This window comes from Amia ocellicauda, chromosome 14 (genome assembly GCF_036373705.1).
Source record: "Amia ocellicauda isolate fAmiCal2 chromosome 14, fAmiCal2.hap1, whole genome shotgun sequence".
NCBI lineage: Eukaryota > Metazoa > Chordata > Actinopteri > Amiiformes > Amiidae > Amia > Amia ocellicauda.
In genome coordinates this window covers 25,001,028-25,025,761 of record NC_089863.1, presented here as the reverse complement: position 1 = coordinate 25,025,761, position 24,734 = coordinate 25,001,028, and the positions used below count along the sequence as shown (strand labels likewise).

The 24,734-nt window shown below is 37.4% G+C and overlaps 3 non-coding genes across 3 annotated transcripts; 1 reads left to right on the top strand and 2 right to left on the bottom strand.

Annotated features, from left to right (window-relative positions):
* Positions 1–5,081: 5,081 nt before the first annotated feature.
* Positions 5,082–5,154, bottom strand: trnar-ucg (transfer RNA arginine (anticodon UCG)). The gene has a single exon. It is a non-coding gene; the product is annotated as a tRNA-Arg (tRNA).
* A 3,319-nt stretch (positions 5,155–8,473) lies between these two features.
* Positions 8,474–8,546, bottom strand: trnar-ucg (transfer RNA arginine (anticodon UCG)). Its single transcript has one exon. It is a non-coding gene; the product is annotated as a tRNA-Arg (tRNA).
* A 3,708-nt stretch (positions 8,547–12,254) lies between these two features.
* Positions 12,255–12,327, top strand: trnaa-agc (transfer RNA alanine (anticodon AGC)). Its single transcript has one exon. It is a non-coding gene; the product is annotated as a tRNA-Ala (tRNA).
* The last annotated feature ends 12,407 nt before the right edge of the window (positions 12,328–24,734 follow it).

Below are 24,734 nucleotides of genomic sequence, written 5' to 3'. Positions count from 1 at the left end.
AGGAGTAAAATAAAAACAACCGGATTACAAGACAGCCAGTTCCTCTTACACTTCATGTAAGCATGTTATGTTTTATATAAAGATATGTTGTTTTTTGTTTTCAGTTTCAGATGAGTACCACGATGAATATTACGCTACTATTTGATAATCTATTTATTTTCCTTAAACAAATTATATATGGTGTTGAACCTATTTTTACTTGGAGTACTACATTGATAAGCCATCTCATACCTGTCTGGTATAATAATAATACTCATCATAATAATAATAATCACAGTAATAATAATAATAATCATAATCATAATCATAATCATAATAATAATAATAATAATACTAGACACCGGTATGATGTTTATGTCATTATTAGATAAGCTACAGTTTGTTAATTTATGTCTGTTTTAATTCATCATGCATGCTCACTGCACATGTAGATACAGTACTGTAATTACTTACACACATTAGTTTATTTTCCTCCGCTTATTATTTGTTATCATTAGGCTTGATTATAACAATAATAATACTAGTATTTTTAATGTATGTAAAGGGCTGTACGTTTTATTTCACTTTTTCTTAATGACCAACTAGCCTGAAATTATTACATTGTCCCAATATGTACGGTGTGTTACGCAAATTATATTAGCATGGTCTCACTGGGTAATATGGAGCAAAACGCCCAATCTGGTAAAAGTGTGCTCTACACAGGATTATAATCACCAGAATAATAATCAACACAGCTGCATCATAATCATAGTAACAGTAATGGTTTATTTTGTCATATATTTACATTGACAACAAATATTATTATAATTGAATACGGTTTTGTCAAATTCTAATTCAGAAGGGCTGTATTGGCATGGCGAGGTTATGCAAGTATTGCCAAAGCATTTACAGCAAAGGACTGAAGGTAACATAGATTAAGTACAAAACATAATACAGGATACTGATTGTACATTTAAAAGAATAAACATTAAAAGACAAAGAAAATCTATTTTAAAAGAAAAACATACCTACAATTAGATCCATGAATATTTGGACAGTGACACAACTGTCATCATTTTGGATCTGTACAACACCACAATGGATTTCAAAGGAAACAATCCAGATAAGTGTAGTCTTTCATCTTTAATTTGAGGGTACTAACATCCATTTCTATATGTGTCCCCCCAATTTTAGGTGCTCAAAAGTATTTGGACAAAGTAACATAATCCTGAATTAAATTGTTAGTTTCAATACTTGGTTGCAGATCCTTTGCAGTCAATGAATGTTGAAGTGTGGAACCCATAGCCATCACCAGATGCTGGGTTTAGTCCCTGGTGATGCTCTGCAAGGCCTTCAGCTGTCTTTAGTAGTGCCTCTTTGTTCTTGTGGCGTTTTGTCTTCAGTTTTGCCTTAGAAATCAAAACAAACCGGTCAGAGAGATAGCAAAAACATTGGCTGTGGAAAAATCTATCATTTGGCAACTTCTTCAAAAGAAATAACGCACTGGTGAGCTCAGGACACCAAAAGGCAACGGAAAACAACTGTGGCAGAAGACAGAAGGATTATTTCGCTGGTGAAGAATAACCCCTATACAAGGTGCAGGGCATAACCTGTTTGTGGTAGGGTTATCAAACATAGCACTGCTGTCTGCAACATTGGAACACCAAGTGGCCCTTCTAAAAATCTCCAGAAAGGAGATACACACCGCTTCATCATCGTAACATAGAAAACGACCACAAAGGGACTATAACCCTTAATCTTCTGATGCGAAGTGAGACGCCTTATCCATTAGGCCACGCAGTCCTCAACAGTGCAGGGCCAAGGCCCTTCATGTTTCAGAAAGGCGAATGTGCTACGCCGACCTCAATGAATCCTTAGTTATATACATATGTTCAAGAACGTTTCTGTAGCTCATGTAAATCAAGTCACACGACAGGCCTTGAAGTTTTCTGTCAGTTTGAAAGTTTTGCTCCTGACAATCCTTTTTGTATTGTGGCATAGTGGCTGTCACAGTGGAAAGTAAGTTGTCCACAGTTGGATGCAAGCTTGCCTGAAGCACAGGAATGAACTTACTCTCGACGTTCCATGTAAAGACTGAAGAAGTGGGCTTTACCTCTGAGGGAAGGGGAATTAACTCAGGTGGTAGAGCGCTCGCTTAGCATGTAAGAGGTAGCGGGATCGATGCCCGCATTCTCCAGTCTCCAGGCATTTGTGTGCCAGTCTCGGCAGTACAGCTCACTTTTTTTGCTGTAGGCTGCAGACGCGGAGGCTCACGTCCAGGTGCAACACATTGTCAGCTTATCAGACACCTCCGTGAAGTTGATTCCTTATTCCTTATTTATAAAAAAAATGAGTAATGGTTACTAATTCCTTATTTCTTATTGCTTACGTTTCAAAAATTAAGTAATGCTTACCTGTTACTTATTTGTGATTTCTCAAAATAAGTAATGATTAAATATTTAAATTTTTTTCAAGATTTCTCAATAAATGAAGTATGGATACAAATTTCTTGTTAATGTTTACTTGTGTTTTATGTCTGATTGATGTCTTTTGATCAATAAGTAATGGTTTCTCATTCCTTATTTCCATTTTCTTTCAATAAGTAATGATTACAATTTTTTATATTTGTCCCTGTTTTACACGAAATAAGTCATAGACACTTATTCCTGGTTTCAGATTTTCAACAAAGAACATGTACATAGTTTATTATTTCTGAAACACGGTTTCCCAAAAAATAAGAAATGGTTACTTATTCCTTATTTCTGTTTCCCAATTTTCCAAACACAGTGATGGTTACTGATTGCTACGTTTTGTTGTTGGTTACTTTTCCAGTTTGCCTGTTTTTTTAATGAAATAAGTATTTTTTTCTGTTTCTAGACTCATGAAGAAACAAGCAATGGCTACTTATTCCTTGTTTGTTTCCTGGATCTCAGAAAATAAGGAATGGTTACTTCTTTCAGTTTTCAGTTCTCAGAAAACAAGGAATTGTTTCTTCTTTGTTTCCTGGTTGTCAAAACATAAGGAATGCTTACTTATTTCCATTTCCCTGTTGCTAATACATTTATAAGAAGCGTACGTTTCTACACAGAAATGAAATACTCCTTCCTGAAGTTTGTGGAAATGACGTTTATTTTTCATGGTTAGCAATAAAGCTACATGTAACATGGTGTCTTCCATTAAGCTTTAGTAAAATCGCCAATTTGTTTGTAGTCTATTTACATGAGATGCATGCTGTAGACTCATTCATTGACTTTCCACACGTGTTGACACTTTCTACTTCTGTACGACCTGTTCTTGAACATGGAGGAGGATACAGAATTAGTTACAAAATGGTCTCGTGGAACAAAAACACACCTAAGGAATTGCAAGAAGACTTTGCAATTCCAGGAGTAAAATAAAAACAACCGGATTACAAGACAGCCTCTTACACTTCATGTAAGCATGTTATGCTTTATATAAAGATATGTTGTTTTTTGTTTTCAGTTTCAGATGAGTACCACGATGAATATTACGCTACTATATAATAATATATTTATTTTCCGTAAACAAATTATATATGGTGTTGAACCTATTTTTTACTTGATGTACTACATTGATAAGCCATCTCAAACCTGTCTGCTATAATAATAATAATCATCATCATAATAATAATCACAGTAATAATAATAATAATAATAATAATAATAATAATAATACTAGACACCGGTATGATGTTTATGTCATTATTAGATAAGCTACAGTTTGTTCATTTATGTCTGTTTTAATTCATCATGCATGCTCACTGGCACATGTAGATACAGTACTGTAATTACTTACACACATTAGTTTATTTTCCTCCGCTTATTATTTGTTATCATTAGGCTTGATTATAACAATAATAATACTAGTATTTTTAATGTATGTAAAGGGCTGTAGGTGTTATTTCACTTTTTCTTAATGACCAACTAGCCTGAAATTATTACATTGTCCCAATATGTACGGTGTGTTACGCAAATTATATTAGCATGGTCTCACTGGGTAATATGGAGCAAAACGCCCAATCTGGTAAAAGTGTGCTCTACACAGGATTTTGAACCAACAACCTTTCAGTTGTCAGTCCAGAATAATAATCAACACAGCTGCATCATAATCATAGTAACAGTAATGGTTTATTTTGTCATATATTTACATTGACAACAAATATTATTATAATTGAATACGGTTTTGTCAAATTCTAATTCAGAAGGGCTGTATTGGCATGGCGAGGTTATGCAAGTATTGCCAAAGCATTTACAGCAAAGGACTGAAGGTATCATAGATTAAGTACAAAACATAATACAGGATACTGATTGTACATTTAAAAGAATAAACATTAAAAGACAAAGAAAATCTATTTTAAAAGAAAAACATTTCTACAATTAGATCCATGAATATTTGGACAGTGACACAATTGTCATCATTTTGGATCTGTACAACACCACAATGGATTTCAAAGGAAACAATCCAGATATTCTTTAAGTGTAGTCTTTCATGTTTAATTTGAGGGTACTAACATCCATTTCTATATGTGTCCCCCCAATTTTAGGTGCTCAAAAGTATTTGGACAAAGTAACATAATCCTGAATTAAATTGTTAGTTTCAATACTTGGTTGCAGATCCTTTGCAGTCAATGAATGTTGAAGTGTGGAACCCATAGCCATCACCAGATGCTGGGTTTAGTCCCTGGTGATGCTCTGCAAGGCCTTCAGCTGTCTTTAGTAGTGCCTCTTTGTTCTTGTGGCGTTTTGTCTTCAGTTTTGCCTTAGAAATCAAAACAAACCGGTGAGAGAGAGATAGCAAAAACATTGGCTGTGGAAAAATCTACCATTTGGCAACTTCTTCAAAAGAAATAACGTACTGGTGAGCTCAGGACACCAAAAGGCAACGGAAAACAACTGTGGCAGAAGACAGAAGGATTATTTCGCTGGTGAAGAATAACCCCTATACAAGGTGCAGGCCATAACCTGTATGTGGTAGGGTTATCAAACATAGCACTGCTGTCTGCAACATTAGAACACCAAGTGGCCCTTCTAAACGTCTCGAGAAAGGAGAGAGACACAACTTCGTCATCGTAACCTAGATGACGACCACGAAGGGACTCGAACCCTCAATCTTCTGATCCGAAGTCAGACGCCTTATCCATTAGGCAACGCAGTCCTCAACAGTGCAGGGCCACGGCCCTTCATGTTTCAGGAAGGCGAATGCGCCACGCCGACCTCAATGAATCCTTAGTTATATACATATGTTCATGAACGTTTCTGTAGCTCATGTAAATCAAGTCACACGACAGGCCTTGACGTTTTCTGTCAGTTTGAAAGTTTTGCTCCTGACAATCCTTTTTGTATTGTGGCATAGTGGCTGTCACAGTGGAAAGTAAGTTGTCCACAGTTGGATGCAAGCTTGCCTGAAGCACAGGAACGAACTTACTCTCGACGTTCCATGTAAAGACTGAAGAAGTGGGCTTTACCTCTGAGGGCAGGGGAATTAGCTCAGGTGGTAGAGTATTTGCTTAGCATGTGAGAAGAAGCGGGATCAATGCCTGCATTCTCCACTCTCCAGTCATTTGTGTGCTAGTCTTGGCAGTACAGCTTACTTTTCTTGCTGTAGCCTGCAGACGCGGAGGCTCACGTCCAGGTGCAACGCATTGTTGGCTTATCAGACACCTCCGTGAAGTTGATTCCTTATTCCTTATTTATAAAAAAAATGAGTAATGGTTACTAATTCCTTAATTCTTATTGCTTACGTTTCAAATATTAAGTAATGCTTACGTGTTACTTATTTGTGATTTCTCAAAATAAGTAATGATTAAAAATTTCCATTTTTTTCAAGATTTCTCAATAAATGAATTATGGATACATATTTCTTGTTAATGTTTACTTGTTTTTTATGTCTGATTGATGTCGTTTGATCAATAAGTAATGGTTTCTCATTCCTTATTTCCATTTTTTTCAATAAGTAATGATAAAAAAAAATTATATTTGTCCCTGTTTTACACGAAATAAGTAATAGACACTTATTCCTGGTTTCAGATTTTCAACAAAGAACAAGTACATAGTTTATTATTTCTGAAACACGGTTTCCCAAAAAATAAGAAATGGTTACTTATTCCTTATTTCTGTTTCCCAATTTTCCAAATACAGTGATGGTTACTGATTTCTACGTTTTGTTGTTGGTTACTTTTTCAGTTTGCCTGTTTTTTTTTATGAAATAAGTACTTTTTTCTGTTTCTAGAGTCATGAAGAAACAAGCAATGGCTACTTATTCCTTGTTTCTTTTCTGGATCTCAGAAAATAAGGAATGGTTACGTATTTCAGTTTTCAGTTCACAGAAAACAAGGAATTGTTTCTTCTTTGTTTCCTGGTTGTCAAAACATAAGGAATTCCTAATTTTTTCCGTTTCCCTGTTGCTAATACATTTATAAGAAGCGTATGTTTCTACACAGAAATGAAATACTCCTTCCTGAAGTTTGTGGAAATGTTATGGAAATGACGTTTATTTTTCACAGTTAGCAATAAAGTTACATGTAACATGGTGTCTTCCATTAAGCTTTAGTAAAATCGCCAATTTGTTTGTAGTCTATTTACATGACATGCATGCTGTAGACTCATTCATTGACTTTCCACACGTGTTGACACTTTCTACTTCTGTACGACCTGTTCTTGAACATGGAGGAGGATACAGAATTAGTTACAAAATGGTCTCGTGGAAAAAAAACACACCTAAGGAATTGCAAGAAGACTTTGCAATTCCAGGAGTAAAATAAAAACAACCGGATTACAAGACAGCCTCTTACACTTCATGTAAGCATGTTATGCTTTATATAAAGATATGTTGTTTTTTGTTTTCAGTTTCAGATGAGTACCACGATGAATATTACGCTACTATTTAATAATATATTTATTTTCCGTAAACAAATTATATATGGTGTTGAACCTATTTTTTACTTGGTGTACTACATTGATAAGCCATCTCAAACCTGTCTGCTATAATAATAATAATCATCATCATAATAATAATCACAGTAATAATAATAATAATAATAATAATAATAATAATAATAATAATAATAATAATAATACTAGACACCGGTATGATGTTTATGTCATTATTAGATAAGCTACAGTTTGTTCATTTATGTCTGTTTTAATTCATCATGCATGCTCACTGGCACATGTAGATACAGTACTGTAATTACTTACACACATTAGTTTATTTTCCTCCGCTTATTATTTGTTATCATTAGGCTTGATTATAACAATAATAATACTAGTATTTTTAATGTATGTAAAGGGCTGTAGGTGTTATTTCACTTTTTCTTAATGACCAACTAGCCTGAAATTATTACATTGTCCCAATATGTACGGTGTGTTACGCAAATTATATTAGCATGGTCTCACTGGGTAATATGGAGCAAAACGCCCAATCTGGTAAAAGTGTGCTCTACACAGGATTTTGAACCAACAACCTTTCAGTTGTCAGTCCAGAATAATAATCAACACAGCTGCATCATAATCATAGTAACAGTAATGGTTTATTTTGTCATATATTTACATTGACAACAAATATTATTATAATTGAATACGGTTTTGTCAAATTCTAATTCAGAAGGGCTGTATTGGCATGGCGAGGTTATGCAAGTATTGCCAAAGCATTTACAGCAAAGGACTGAAGGTAACATAGATTAAGTACAAAACATAATACAGGATACTGATTGTACATTTAAAAGAATAAACATTAAAAGACAAAGAAAATCTATTTTAAAAGAAAAACATACCTACAATTAGATCCATGAATATTTGGAAAGTGACACAATTGTCATCATTTTGGATCTGTACAACACCACAATGGATTTCAAAGGAAACAATCCAGATATTCTTTAAGTGTAGTCTTTCATCTTTAATTTGAGGGTACTAACATCCATTTCTATATGTGTCCCCCAATTTTAGGTGCTCAAAAGTATTTGGACAATGTAACATAATCCTGAATTAAATTGTTAGTTTCAATACTTGGTTGCAGATCCTTTGCAGTCAATGAATGTTGAAGTGTGGAACCCATAGCCATCACCAGATGCTGGGTTTAGTCCCTGGTGATGCTCTGCAAGGCCTTCAGCTGTCTTTAGTAGTGCCTCTTTGTTCTTGTGGCGTTTTGTCTTCAGTTTTGCCTTAGAAATCAAAACAAACCGGTGAGAGAGAGATAGCAAAAACATTGGCTGTGGAAAAATCTACCATTTGGCAACTTCTTCAAAAGAAATAACGCACTGGTGAGCTCAGGACACCAAAAGGCAACGGAAAACAACTGTGGCAGAAGACAGAAGGATTATTTCACTGGTGAAGAATAACCCCTATACAAGGTGCAGGGCATCACCTGTTTGTGGTAGGGTTATCAAACATAGCACTGCTGTCTGCAACACCAAGTGGCCCTTCTAAACGTCTCGAGAAAGGAGAGAGTCACAACTTCGTCATCGTAACATAGAAGACGACCACGAAGGGACTCGAACCCTCAATCTTCTGATCCGAAGTCAGACGCCTTATCCATTAGGCCACGCAGTCCTGAATAGTGCAGGGCCACGGCCCTTCATGTTTCAGAAAGGCGAATGCGCCACGCCGACCTCAATGAATCCTTAGTTATATACATATGTTCATGAACGTTTCTGTAGCTCATGTAAATCAAGTCACACGACAGGCCTTGACGTTTTCTGTCAGTTTGAAAGTTTTGCTCCTGACAATCCTTTTTGTATTGTGGCATAGTGGCTGTCACAGTGGAAAGTATGTTGTCCACAGTTGGATGCAAGCTTGCCTGAAGCACAGGAACGAACTTACTCTCGACGTTCCATGTAAAGAATAAAGAAGTGGGTGCTATCTAAGAGGTCAGGGGAATTAGCTCAGGTGGTAGAGTATTTGCTTAGCATGTGAGAGGTAGCGGGATCAATGCCTGCATTCTCCACTCTCCAGTCATTTGTGTGCTAGTCTTGGCAGTACAGCTTACTTTTCTTGCTGTAGCCTGCAGACGCGGAGGCTCACGTCCAGGTGCAACGCATTGTTGGCTTATCAGACACCTCCGTGAAGTTGATTCCTTATTCCTTATTTATAAAAAAAATGAGTAATGGTTACTAATTCCTTAATTCTTATTGCTTACGTTTCAAATATTAAGTAATGCTTACGTGTTACTTATTTGTGATTTCTCAAAATAAGTAATGATTAAAAATTTCCATTTTTTTCAAGATTTCTCAATAAATGAATTATGGATACATATTTCTTGTTAATGTTTACTTGTTTTTTATGTCTGATTGATGTCGTTTGATCAATAAGTAATGGTTTCTCATTCCTTATTTCCATTTTTTTCAATAAGTAATGATAAAAAAAAATTATATTTGTCCCTGTTTTACACGAAATAAGTAATAGACACTTATTCCTGGTTTCAGATTTTCAACAAAGAACAAGTACATAGTTTATTATTTCTGAAACACGGTTTCCCAAAAAATAAGAAATGGTTACTTATTCCTTATTTCTGTTTCCCAATTTTCCAAATACAGTGATGGTTACTGATTTCTACGTTTTGTTGTTGGTTACTTTTTCAGTTTGCCTGTGTTTTTTATGAAATCAGAATTTTATTTTTTTTCTAGACTCATGAAGAAACAAGCAATGGCTACTTATTCCTTGTTTGTTTCCTGGATCTCAGAAAATAAGGAATGGTTACTTATTTCAGTTTTTAGTTCTCAGAAAACAAGGAATTGTTTCTTCTTTGTTTCTCGGTTGTCAAAACATAAGGAATGCTTACTTATTTCCATTTCCCTGTTGCTAATACATTTATAAGAAGCGTACGTTTCTACACATAAATGAAATACTCCTTCCTGAAGTTTGTGGAAATGTTATGGAAATGACGTTTATTTTTCAAGGTTAGCAATAAAGCTACATGTAACATGGTGTCTTCCATTAAGCTTTAGTAAAATCGCCAATTTGTTTGTAGTCTATTTACATGACATGCATGCTGTAGACTCATTCATTGACTTTCCACACGTGTTGACACTTTCTACTTCTGTACGACCTGTTCTTGAACATGGAGGAGGATACAGAATTAGTTACAAAATGGTCTCGTGGAAAAAAAACACACCTAATGAATTGCAAGAAGACTTTGCAATTCCAGGAGTAAAATAAAAACAACTGGATTACAAGACAGCCAGTTCCTCTTACACTTCATGTAAGCATGTTATGCTTTATATAAAGATATGTTGTTTTTTGTTTTCAGTTTCAGAAGAGTACCACAATGAATATTATGCTACTATTTGATAATATATTTATTTTCCTTCAAAAAATTATATATGGTGTTGAACCTATTTTTTACTTGGTGTACTACATTGATAAGCCATCTTATACCTGTCTGCTATAATAATAATAATCATCATCATAATAATTATCACAGTAATAATAATAATAATAATAATAATAATAATAATAATAATACTAGACACCGGTATGATGTTTATGTCATTATTAGATAAGCTACAGTTTGTTCATTTATGTCTGTTTTAATTCATCATGCATGCTCACTGGCACATGTAGATACAGTACTGTAATTACTTACACACCTTAGTTTTTTTTTTCCTCCGCTTATTATTTGTTATCATTAGGCTTGATTATAACAATAATAATACTAGTATTTTTAATGTATGTAAAGGGCTGTACGTTTTATTTCACTTTTTCTTAATGACCAACTAGCCTGAAATTATTACATTGTCCCAATATGTACGGTGTGTTACGCAAATTATATTAGCATGGTCTCACTGGGTAATATGGAGCAAAACGCCCAATCTGGTAAAAGTGTGCTCTACACAGGATTTTGAACCAACAACCTTTCAGTTGTCAGTCCAGAATAATAATCAACACAGCTGCATCATAATCATAGTAACAGTAATGGTTTATTTTGTCATATATTTACATTGACAACAAATATTATTATAATTGAATACGGTTTTGTCAAATTCTAATTCAGAAGGGCTGTATTGGCATGGCGAGGTTATGCAAGTATTGCCAAAGCATTTACAGCAAAGGACTGAAGGTAACATAGATTAAGTACAAAACATAATACAGGATACTGATTGTACATTTAAAAGAATAAACATTAAAAGACAAAGAAAATGTATTTTAAAAGAAAAACATACCTACAATTAGATCCATGAATATTTGGAAAGTGACACAATTGTCATCATTTTGGATCTGTACAACACCATAATGGATTTCAAAGGAAACAATCCAGATATTTTTTAAGTGTAGTCTTTCATCTTTAATTTGAGGGTACTAACATCCATTTCTATATATGTCCCCCCAATTTTAGGTGCTCAAAAGTATTTGGACAAAGTAACATAATCCTGAATTAAATTGTTAGTTTCAATACTTGGTTGCAGATCCTTTGCAGTCAATGAATGTTGAAGTGTGGAACCCATAGCCATCACCAGATGCTGGGTTTAGTCCCTGGTGATGCTCTGCAAGGCCTTCAGCTGTCTTTAGTAGTGCCTCTTTGTTCTTGTGGCGTTTTGTCTTCAGTTTTGCCTTAGAAATCAAAACAAACCGGTGAGAGAGAGATAGCAAAAACATTGGCTGTGGAAAAATCTACTATTTGGCAACTTCTTCAAAAGAAATAACGCACTGGTCAGCTCAGGAACACCAAAAGGCAACGGAAAACAACTGTGGCAGAAGGATCATTTCGCTGGTGAAGAATAACCCCTATACAAGGTGCAGGGCATCACCTGTTTGTGGTAGGGTTATCAAACATAGCACTGCTGTCTGCAACATTGGAACACCAACTTGCCCATCCAAGCTTCTCCAGATAGGAGAGAGACACCACTTCGTCATCGTAACATAAAAGACAACCACGAAGGGACTCGAGCCCTCAATCTTCTGATCCGAAGTCAGACGCCTTATTCATTAGGCCACGCAGTCGTCAACAAGGGAGAGCCCCGGCCCTTCATGTTTCAGAAAGGCGAATGCGCTACGCCAACCTCAATGAATCCTTAGTTATATACATATGTTCAAGAACGTTTCTGTAGCTCATGTAAATCAAGTCACACGACAGGCCTTGAAGTTTTCTGTCAGTTTGAAAGTTTTGCTCCTGACAATCCTTTTTGTATTGTGGCATAGTGGCTGTCACAGTGGAAAGTAAGTTGTCCACAGTTGGATGCAAGCTTGCCTGAAGCACAGGAACGAACTTACTCTCGACGTTCCATGTAAAGACTGAAGAAGTGGGCATCATCTCTGAGGGCAGGGGAATTAGCTCAGGTGGTAGAGTGCTCGCTTAGCATGTGAGAGGTAGCGGGATCGATGCCCGCATTCTCCAGTCTCCAGGCATTTGTGTGCCAGTCTCGGCAGTGCAGCTCACTTTTTTTGCTGTAGGCTGCAGACGCGGAGGCTCACGTCCAGGTGCAACGCATTGTCAGCTTATCAGACACCTCCGTGAAGTTGATTCCTTATTCCTTATTTATTAAAAAAATTAGTAATGGTTACTAATTCCTTATTTCTTATTGCTTACGTTTCAAAAATTAAGTAATGCTTACGTGTTACTTATTTGTGATTTCTCAAAATAAGTAATGATTAAATATTTAAATTTTTTTCAAGATTTCTCAATCAATGAATAATGGATACATATTTCTTGTTAATGTTTACTTGTTTTATATGTCTGATTGATGTCTTTTGATCAATAAGTAATGGTTTCTCATTCATTTGTTTCCATTTTTTTTCAATAAGTAATGATTACAATTTTTTATATTTGTCCCTGTTTTACACGAAATAAGTAATAGACACTTATTCCTGGTTTCAGATTTTCAACAAAGAACATGTACATAGTTTATTATTTCTGAAACACGGTTTCCCAAAAAATAAGAAATGGTTACTTATTCCTTATTTCTGTTTCCCAATTTTCCAAATACAGTGATGGTTACTGATTGCTACGTTTTGTTGTTGGTTACTTTTTCAGTTTGCCTGTTTTTTTAATGAAATAAGTATTTTTTTCTGTTTCTAGACTCATGAAGAAACAAGCAATGGCTACTTATTCCTTCCTTGTTTCCTGGATCTCATAAAATAATGAATGGTTACTTCTTTCAGTTTTCAGTTCTCAGAAAACAAGGAATTGTTTCTTCTTTGTTTCCCGGTTGTCAAAACATAAGGAATGCTTACTTATTTCCATTTCCCTGTTGCTAATACATTTATAAGAAGCGTACGTTTCTACACATAAATGAAATACTCCTTCCTGAAGTTTGTGGAAATGTTATGGAAATGACGTTTATTTTTCAAGGTTAGCAATAAAGCTACATGTAACATGGTGTCTTCCATTAAGCTTTAGTAAAATCGCCAATTTGTTTGTAGTCTATTTACATGACATGCATGCTGTAGACTCATTCATTGACTTTCCACACGTGTTGACACTTTCTACTTCTGTACGACCTGTTCTTGAACATGGAGGAGGATACAGAATTAGTTACAAAATGGTCTGGTGGAAAAAAAAACACACCAAAGGAATGGCAAGAAAACTTTGCAATTCCAGGAGTAAAATAAAAACAAGCGGATTATAAGACAGCCACTTCCTCTTACACTTCATGTAAGCATGTTATGCTTTATATAAAGTTACGTTGTTTTTTGTTTTCAGTTTCAGATGAGTACCGCGATGAATATTATGCTACTATTTGATAATATATTTATTTTCCTTAAAAAAATATACGTGGTGTTGAACCTATTTTTTACTTGGTGTACTACATTGATAAGCCATCTCATACCTGTCTGCTATAATAATAATAATCATCATCATAATAATAATCACAGTAATAATAATAATAATAATAATAATAATCATCATAATAATCATAATAATAATAATAATAATAATAATACTAGACACCGGTATGATGTTTATGTCATTATTAGATAAGCTACAGTTTGTTCATTTATGTCTGTTTTAATTAATTATGCATGCTCACTGGCACATGTAGATACAGTACTTTAATTACTTACACACATTAGTTTTTTTTCCTCCGCTTATTATTTGTTATCATTAGGCTTGATTATAACAATAATAATACTAGTATTTTTAATGTATGTAAAGGGCTGTACGTTCTATTTTACTTTTTCTTAATGACCAAATAGCCTGAAATTATTACATTGTCCCAATATGTACGGTGTGTTACGCAAATTATATTAGCATGGTCTCACTGGGTGATATGGAGCAAAACACCCAATCTGGTAACAGTGTGCTCTACACAGGATTTTGAACCAACAACCTTTCAGTTGTCAGTCCAGAATAATAATCAACACAGCTGCATCATAATCATAGTAACAGTAATGGATTATTTTGTCATATTATTACATTGACAACAAATATTATTATAATTGAATACAGTTTTGTCAAATTCTAATTCAGAAGGGCTGTATTGGCATGGCGAGGTTATGCAAGTATTGCCAAAGCATTTACAGCAAAGGACTGAAGGTAACATAGATTAAGTACAAAACATAATACAGGATACTGATTGTACATTTAAAAGAATAAACATTAAAAGACAAAGAAAATGTATTTTAAATTAAAAACATACCTACAATTAGGTCCATGAATATTTGGACAGTGACACAATTGTCATCATTTTTGCTCTGTACAACACCACAATGGATTTCAAAGGAAACAATCCAGATATTCTTTAAGTGTAGTCTTTCATCTTTAATTTGAGGGTACTAACATCCATTTCTATATGTGTCCCCCCAATTTTAGGCGCTCAAAAGTGTTTGGACAAAGTAACATAATCCTGAATTAAATTGTTAGTTTCAATACTTGGTTGCAGATCCTTTGCAGTCAATGAATGTTGAAGTGTGGAACCCATAGCCATCACCAGATGCTGGGTTTAGTCCCTGGTGATGCTCTGCAAGGCCTGCAGCTGTCTTTAGTAGTGCCTCTTTGTTCTTGTGGCGTTTTGTCTTCTTTTTTGCCTTAGAAATCAAAACAAACCAGTCAGAGAGATAGCTAAAACATTGGCTGTGGAAAAATCTACTATTTGGCAACTTCTTCAAAAGAAAGAACGCACTGGTGAGCTCAGGAACACCAAAAGGCAACGGAAAACAACTGTGGCAGAAGACAGAAGGATTATTTCGCTGGTGAAGAATAACCCCTATACGAGGTGCAGGGCATCACCTGTTTGTGGTAGGGTTATCAAACACAGCACTGCTGTCTGCAGCATTGGAACACCAACTGGCCCATCCAAGCTTCTCCAGAAAGGAGAGAGACACCGTGTAGAACCGTCTCAGAAATATGTGGAGAAGTCGCGGAGATAAAGCAAATAGAACTTTAATCGAGCCGGCTCGGAAGCTCCACATCAGAAATAATTCCTTCAGTGAGACTTAATGTTTACAAACATGAGTACAACTTTATAGGAAAAATGACGTAACATCTTATGGCCGTTCATCCAATCAGAAGATACAGGTCCGGGTCCGTTTTACGTTCTGTCCTCCCGTGAAGAGGTGATGGATCCAAAGCAGATGTCCGTCTTTGATGTGCACTAGGAAGATGCGATCCCACGGTCGTCATTTACCTAGTGTCAATCGTTCCTTAACAGAAACAATTCCTGCCTATCTGGAGAAACGATTAAGTCATAAACAAATTCTCAGCAGACATCTGTAGGCTATTTCGGCACTGTGTAATCTTTCATTACTGACAGGAGTTTCTAACAAATCGACCTTTTTGACCCTTTACTTGTCCTGATAAAACGAATCTGCTCAGTCTGTATACAAAACTACTTCTAATGCTAGTGTTAATATAAAACATTATATAATAATCACAAAAACACTTTATTCAACTTCCTATACAGAGTCTTCATTGTTTGATCCTGGTGCAGAAAAAGACAGTGACAGTTACAGATGTAAGTTTTTACAAATAAAGTAAATAATTACTCATTCTTACAGATATGTAGCAGATGCCATTATCCAGTTACAAGGCTTATCAGGCGATACAAGAAAAACGGCAACAAAAGTACTATAATAAGTGTACATTCAATTGTACATAGTACATACATGAAGTACAATGCTCAAATTTGCCAACTGGTTTAATAGGACAGTACAGAAGAGACAGGTCTGTGGATTTTTTCATCCTTCATCCACAATTTGTGCATCGACTTTGCTCCCTTTTTCTTGGGATTGTGCTGTCTAGGCGGTCTGTAGGTTGTCCCTATTATAATTTATGCATGAAATTCCGATAGCAATGGCTGTAGAACTAGTTGGACCTGGAAGTTTGATTAATCTCTCCTGATTTCAGGAAAAGGTGTAAAAAAATAACTTGTCGCAAAAAAATCATGAAACAGTCCTGAATATCCACACTTTGATGAATAGATCCCAGTTTGTTGAGTTGTAGTGATTGGAGTTTGGTATATTGAATGGCAGCACTTTCTACACGAACACACTAGGTGTCACAGGTGGAGGCAGTGCTTTATGAACAGAAATGTGTGTTGGTTTGACCAAAAACGGCTTAATGAATCTGACATTTGTGTGAAAGCAGGTGATAATGCTTCTACATTAGTTGAAAAAGTACGTCTTGTGGGACCTAAACTGATGCTTTGGGATATTGTGTTCACAGAACCAGTTTCAATGATTGTGAATAACCGTAATCGGGATCCTGATGCAGGGAGAAGTCATAAACATTTGTTATTGTTGCAAACACGACAATTGCTCAAAAAAGAAAGGCAATTGGCAGATTGCAGATATCTGGCAATTAACACATTTCAAAATGCTTATTTTGTAACAAATACCATATGTTTAAGTGCTGTAATTTGTATTATACATATTTTATCTACTTTTGAAAATGTGGTCATCCAATCTGTATACACAGACAGTACAGTACAGTATGTGGTGTTATGCATATGCATGAGGTGACGCGAGAGTGGAGAGTTCACCGGGAGCGGGGGCAAGCCTCATGGTGTGTCGGTACAATACTCTGTAATAAACGAGTTGAATAACACTACAGTTGCAGAGGTGAATCCTTTCTAAATACCCCAACACGACACAGTACACACGTCATGTAGCGTCATGACATTATACTAGAAGCCAGAACCCTGCTACTTTCAAAACCTGGGATTCTCAGAGTGGATCTGTTATTGAGAGAGAGACAAGCAAATTGCTGAGAGACAGACAGGCAAATTGCTGACAGAGAGACACTCGAATTGCTGAGAGACAGACACGCAAATTACTGAGAGAGAGACACACAAATAGCTGAGCTTAATGTTCATGAGAACCGTACTGTGGATAACATGCATGTTTCACCAACGCAAACCGTTACAGGCACCGACGAGGCCAATGTGAGTATTACTGGTCAAATGTTTATTTTTCTTTCTCGATTTTGAGTTATTGAATAATAAATCATCTGGGGGGGGTGCACCCCAACAAGGTTGCAAAACAGAGAGTGTGTCAAAATCCCAAAATAGTGTCACACAGGAAACACTGCTGCCTTGACTGAAGGGCGCTGTGATCCCGAGTGGGCAGTACGGAGTACCGACCCAGTCAACTGTCCACACCCCTATTAAATTTTATTAATGAATTAACTGATTTTATTTTGTTTCCTCAAGGGATTTTTGACCGCTGTGTGCCAGGAGACAACACGCATGAACCTGTCTAAACGCACCAGGTTGATAAGATGTCACTGCAGCACGAGTTTGAACACTTAACTGAACCCTAAATGAATAATAATTTGCCTGATCTGAGATGTTCAATTATTGTAAACAGCTGTAGATTGCATGTTAGATGTGAAACTGATGGACCTCGAAATATACAGCGTTTTATAATCCTCTTCCTGTTACTGCTCCTGCAGGTCCTCTTCATCGCCCTGCCAGTGGTGCATGGTTAGGCCTTCAGCACCTCATCCCCCTGGACCCCTGCCGCCAGCCGGCCAGCCTGTATGCCTGCCCTGTGCACAAGAAACCCGGCACACATACCTTACCTTGATTTACACCCTGTGTCTGAAGAGCAGCCAGGACCCCGAGCACTGGATGCTGTGGGGGCGGCGCTGCTGTGCGATTACTAAGCTAGTGAATGTAGACTATACATTATAGTATAGTACAGTAAATATACAGTTAGTTAAATTATCCAAAATAAATTCATATTTCAAAAGCAAAACATGCATTTTGAGTTTTTTTCATACAGACAATGGCACGATAGCATCCTGATTGTTTTTTCTTTTTTCCCCAGAGGAATTCAAAGCAAATGTCAGTTTAAATGTTGACGTGTGACAATTAAACTTGAGAAACATGCCCTTGAATTTCAACACAGACTTACAAAAGAGTAGTGCATCACTGTGAAAAACATTGGTTTTAACTTGAGCTCAAATCAAAGAAAGTTTACAAACGAGAGGAGGCCATTCGACCCATCGTGCTCGTTTGGTGTCCATTAATAACTGAGTGATCCAAGGATCCTAACCAGCCTATTTTTAAATGTTCCCAAATGTTTTGCTTGCTCTCCTCTGAACTGCCTCTAGAGCAGCGATATCTTTCTTGAAGTGTGGAGCCCAGAACTGTCCACAGTATCCAGATGAGCTCTAACTAGTGCATTGTACAGTCTGAACATCACTGCTCTTGTTTTAAATTCAACACTTTTAACAATATAACATCCTGTTTGCCTTTTTTATTGCTTCCCCACACTGTTTGGATGGAGACAGTGAGGAGTCCACATAGACTCCTAGGTCTTTCTCATGCGATACTTACTCTAGTTCTGTTCCTCCCATAGTGTCATTATAGTGGACATGTTTGTTACCTGGATGTAATAGCTTGCACTTGTCCACATTGAATTTCATCTGCCAGGTGTCGGCTCACAAGTGAATAAAGTCCCTTTGAATAGCCTGTGCTGCCAAGATTGTATCTGCTGAGCCACCTATTTTAGTATCATCTGCAAATTTGGCAAGTTTGCTAGCTATCCCAGAATCCAGATCATTAATATAGATTATAAACAGCAAAGGCCGTAGTACCGATCCCTGGATCCCTACATGCAGTCCTGATTACACTATACAATGCAACATCTTTCTGAATATCTGAGTTGGGTATCCTGTAACACACTCCTACCACTAATCCTCCAGATCTTTTATTCAAAAGTTTGACCCACAAAGATTCTGTTTCGTTACTGGGATCTAATTTGAGTTCTTCTGCCTCAGTGTCATTTCTGACATATAATGCTACCCCAACCCCTCACTGATTTTGCCTGTCCCTCCTAAACTGTTTGAATCCTTTCAACTTGTGTTCATCCCCATCATTTTCTGTAAGCCATGTTTCCATCACAAATCTCCCGCGTTTGTCCTGTGTTACTGAAATGTGGATGTGTTACATAATGCGCCTTGTAAGCACTCCAGCTTTCAGTAGAATAGCTGCACCCTGAAATACTACATGTCACAAAGAAATGTGGATCATGTCTGTGTATTCGTACAATATGGGATTTCATTTTCTTCAAAAATGTGTAGCAAAGAAACCCATACAGCATTGGTACTGCATGGTTGCATTTTTTCCAGAATTACATCAATATATGGTAGTGTGAACTGAACTCATTGCGCATTTTACAGTAAAGGGCTTTAATAATAATAATAATAATAATAATAATAATAATAATAATAATAATAAACACACAGTGAGGCTCTTAGGAGTAGACTAAAGAAAAAAAAAACTGAACATAATGACCACCAATGCATTTGATTTCAATGGAGAGGCAGTCTACTAATTATAAATAACACAAACTTAATTAAATTTTTAGAATTTGTCTTGAAATGGGCTCTAAACCTAAAACATATACACCGATCAGCCATAACATTGTGCCATGATAACGAGATTATCAGTGTTATTCACTTCACCTGTCAGTGGTCATAATGTTATGGCTGATTGGTGTATATATACACACACACACACACACACACATGCATATGTATGTAATATATATATAGTAAGCGACCCGGCAAATGGAATAATGGGAGTATATGGGGATGTGTATGTGTATGTGTATTGGGTGGTGGGCAGTTTGTGTTATGGGGATGCACATGTAATGATTTTGGGAACTTGGGGGGCGCGGTGATTGGGGGAGCCAGTCACGGGGTACAAGGTTTTAAATAGGTGTGCCCGCTCGCATGTGTCAAATTAGTGATGGGCATTCCGGCTCTTTTCAGTGAGCCGGCTCGTTCGGCTCAGCTCACCAAAAAGAGACGGCTCTTTTGGCTCTTTAAAAAAATATATTTTTACTTTGCTATAGATTGACTATGATTGGTGTTAAAACAATTCTAATTAAATTATTAAATGAAATCATACTCTACCTTAATCACAATGTATTTAAAAATGCATTGGTTCGTAATGAAAAAGAATGCAATTAAACATTTGCTTTTAAAGTTTTTAATGTATATAAACAAAGTGCATATAAATCTAACCATTCAAAATTAATACAATCTGAACAACATAATAATAGAATATTGCACCATATCAAAGAAAAATAAATAACAATGTGCAAAACTGCAGCATCCCACTTTAAACATTAAACTGGTCCCTATTTTCTCTCTCTTCTTTATTGCCATGTTATAACCTGCAGCACACAGCAATGCTGACCATATTTTGCTTTTATGAGAGATTTGTATTCAGAAATGCAAGCTGCCTCACTTTCGAGGGGCTGATGCGGTTTCTTCTCTCTGTATTTATTTGTCCCATTTTCGAGAAGACCCTCTCAGAGGGAACGGATGTGGCCACTATGCAGAGTCTCCCTGTCATGACTTTACTAAGTCCTGGGTAGACAGAGGCCTTGTTCTTCCACCAGCTCAGAGGATCTGCACTACTGCTGGTGCTTCTGCTCCATCTGATCCCTCTTCCTCCTGTTGCCCTGGTGCCTGAGCCAGCTGACTGCTGGGGCTGTCCCTCCCTGCTGCTGAGGTTATTCTTTGAAGAGCCTCATCAATCTCTCTGGCATCACTGAAGGCTAACTTCTTAAACCTGGGGTCAAGTGCAGCGGTTTCTTATAGCATGTCAACTTTCTGTCCATTGATGAACATAGGGTGTCCATCAACTCTGTCACATGTCCTGTTGTTACATTTGCTTCTCTCTGGCGGCTGGCTGTGATTCGCTGCAGACCCTTACACGGGAGTGTCATTTTTGAGGCTGTCACATAGCTGAAAAGAGAGAACAGTAACTTATTAGTTCAGGTTCATGTTTTGTCTACTGATACTACATCTCATCTACTGCTCATATGTATATATAATACTGGATTAAATAATGATGTAGTAATAACTGCTTACTGTACTTCTCTCCACTGATCTCCACAGTGACCTGCTCAAAGGGTTCCAGGACTCTGCACACCTCCTCCACCACCTCCCATTCCTCTTGGGTCAGAGCATCAACAGGTGCATTGACAATGGATGGCCAGGGTAGAGATGATGGCATTCTTTGACTCAAGAAACCGCTTCAACATATAAAATGTTGAATTCCACCTTGTAGTGCAGTCTTGTTTAGGCCTTTAGGCCTTGTCTTTGGGCTTCATCTCCTTCAGAGCATCTGTTACAATCAGGTTGATTGTGTGGGCAAGACATGGATGATGGGTCCATTTCGACATTTTCATGGCTTCGGTTATGTTAGCTGCGTTGTCGCTAACACAACAGACCACTTTTCCATCTACTTGCCATTCTCTGGCCACTGTCAACAGTTCCTCTGCCAAGTTCTCTCAGGTGTGTCTGCTGCTGAACTCAAAGCAGTCCAGAAGACAGCTAGACATCGAAAAATTTTCAATGAAGTGACATGTAACCGACATGTAAGAAGTGGTTACCCTTGATGTCCAGCACTCAGTGGTAAGGCAAACTGCAGTAGCTTTTTGGACCCTTTCCCGCACTGAAGCCTGTGTGCTCTCACACAGTTGTGGAATAAGTGATTTTTAAATGGTTTCCCTGCTTGGAATTGTGTACATTTGATTTATTCTATTGCTATAATTTCTAAAAAAACAATTTGGCCATGTTTTGCTACAGACATAGACTTTGGCATAAACTTGTCCATAGAAGACTGCGTTGCTGTGGGTCGCGGAGTAGGCCTACTTGACTGAGTGGATACATCTCCACGTGTGGTGGTGCTGGCTCCACCACTATCACTAGCAGGCCCGCTAGTTTCTCGAAGCTCCGCTATAGCTAGCTTCACGGTTGGGTGCACAGTTTGCATATGCCGGTGTAGGTTGTGCGTAGAACCGGCTTTATATGAGATTTTGTTTTGGCAAATTCTACACTGTGCTGTAACATTGTCTACATTATTAAAATGCATCCAAATGCTACTGTGCTTCCGACTCATTTTCCAGCTGTTTTCTCAGCTGTCCTTCCTCTCTCACCTCGGCTGCTAAGTGTGTGACTGTGAGTGAGTTGGCTCGGCCCTCCCTAACGCATCTTTGATTCAGTGGTTGACACTGCGTGTCTGATTGACAGGCTGTTAGTCTGAGCAGACAGTCAGAACGAATGTGTGCGCTTGAGCATTTAGGCCTATATTATTTTATTTATTTTATCCTTCTTTGAATTAGTTAATTATATTCATTTAAATATTTTGATTTTTCAAATCTTAATTTTTTTATATTTTCATGAATAGGTTCGGCTCTTCTGATATGCGAGCCGGCTCCCAACGTTCACCTACAAGAGCCGGCTCTTAGAGCCCACTTGTTCGCGAACGACCCATCACCATGTCAGATCGGTTTGGAGTCAGAGGACGCCAGAGGAAGATGGCGAGTCGGTGAGTGAGCTCCAGGGACCGCAGAACAGCGCTGATGAGTCGGTGAGTGAGGCCCAGAAGCCGCGGAGTGGCGGTGACGATGGGCCCGAGACAGGCAGCCACCGCGCCGGCGAGAGAGACCCAGAACCCAGAGGTAGCAGTGACGAGCTCCCGCTACAAGCAGTGACTGAGCCGGTATTCTGACAAAATGGGCTTCTTATCAGGATGAGCTGCCCGCTAGTCTGCAAACACTGTCTGTGATGTCTGTTTTCCAACTCTATTACTGTATTTGAACCCTTACTCATCCTGTCGGACAGAAGGGACCTTTCAGAATGGGCTACCCTCAGTTTTCCCACACTATTACTGTATTAGAAGCATTCAAACCCTAGGTATCTCATCCTGTCACCTATGCAGGAATAGGAAATTGGTCACTGTGAAATAACAAATGGTTTTAAATGGTAATGTAATGTAACGTGTGCATTATTACCCACAGATGTCTGGGCGTGTTCGCTGCGCACCCGTACTTTTACTAGCAGCTCAGTTTGTCGGAACACCTGCAGAACAGCTGCTCCCTACGGACCAAACCGGAGTAGATCCGCTCCCTGAGCTTGGGAAGACAGGAGAGCCTGGAGTTGGGTGCGAGGGAGAAGTGTTTAAGAGAGAGACCGACCGAGAGAGAGAGAGAGAGACAGAGACAGAGACAGCTTAGATTTTACTAATGGGCTTTGACAATGGATATGGTCCTGGGTTTTAACTTGGTTGCTCTGTGTTTTGGTGTTCTCTCTTCAGATTACAGAGGGGGCTGGTCATGTTTAATGGTGACTCGATTGGAGAGCTAGGTGTTTGGTTTTGCAGGTTTGTTTTGTTGTTTTGGTAAAAACACAGTATTGTGTTAAAAATACACTGTTTTGTCACTTTTAACAAAATGCTTTATTTGTTGAATTGTTGAACCCTTCTTGGAAATAACTGGAAAAGGCATTGAGATAACATGAACAGAAGTTTAATCAAGCTAGCTTGGAAGTGTCACATCAGGCCCGTTCCCTCAGTGAGACTTAACTTTACAAACACACGTGTAGCTTTTTATGTAAAAATGACATGGAATGTTGCGACCGCTCGTCCAATCAAAAAGGCTCAACAGATTGAAGCGCCGCAAAGCCTGTAGGCTGCCCTTCCCGAGGGAGGAGCAGATGTCTGGTCCTGTTACAGCACACAAACTGCACATCTTGTGCTTTTCTTAACAATGAGGTAACATCTTTAGCTTTGAGAGGAGAAACAGGAAATCCACAAATGGACAAACCCGTGAAAAACAGAAGCGGTGAGAGGAATTAAGAAAGGGTGTATCCTTTACTAATAAATCCACTTTTCCAAGTCTGCACACATGTCATTATTTCTAATATCAATATAAAATATTATACAGCTTATATTAAACATTAATAATGGCTCTTCAGTTCTAACAAATGTTTTAAAGGACAATACAACTTTGTGTTAAAATAGATTAATAGATCTATAGATTAAACAACACGTTTAATCTCAAATAATAACTAAAGCCTAAACACAGTGTTTATCCGTATAGATTTAAACACTGCTGTTTAGAAATAGAGCTCTTCTATGAATTAATAAACGCCTGGCATTTAACTATTAAACACTTCACACGTTCTTGGGTTTTACAGTGGAGGAAACCACAGAGCCAAGCAGTGCAAAGACTTATGCCAAGCTGACCATGGTAATCGTTCATAAGGGAACACTATAATTATTATAAAGCCTTTCTACAGAGTCCTCATTATGGAGATTATATTGATGTATCAGTCATGCACGATTGAACATTATTTAAGATTCACAATAATATATCAAAGATCTGAATCTGGCTAACTACTTGTAGTTGTGCTCAGTCTCAGTCTCACTACAAGGGCTCTGACTTCTCCAGCTTTCTCTCAAGCGTTTCTCTCATAAAACACATTTCATTTGAGTGCAGATCACATCTGTCTCACTCCAATTCATATCCAGGCTGAAGTGCCTGTGTAACAATATAATGCAC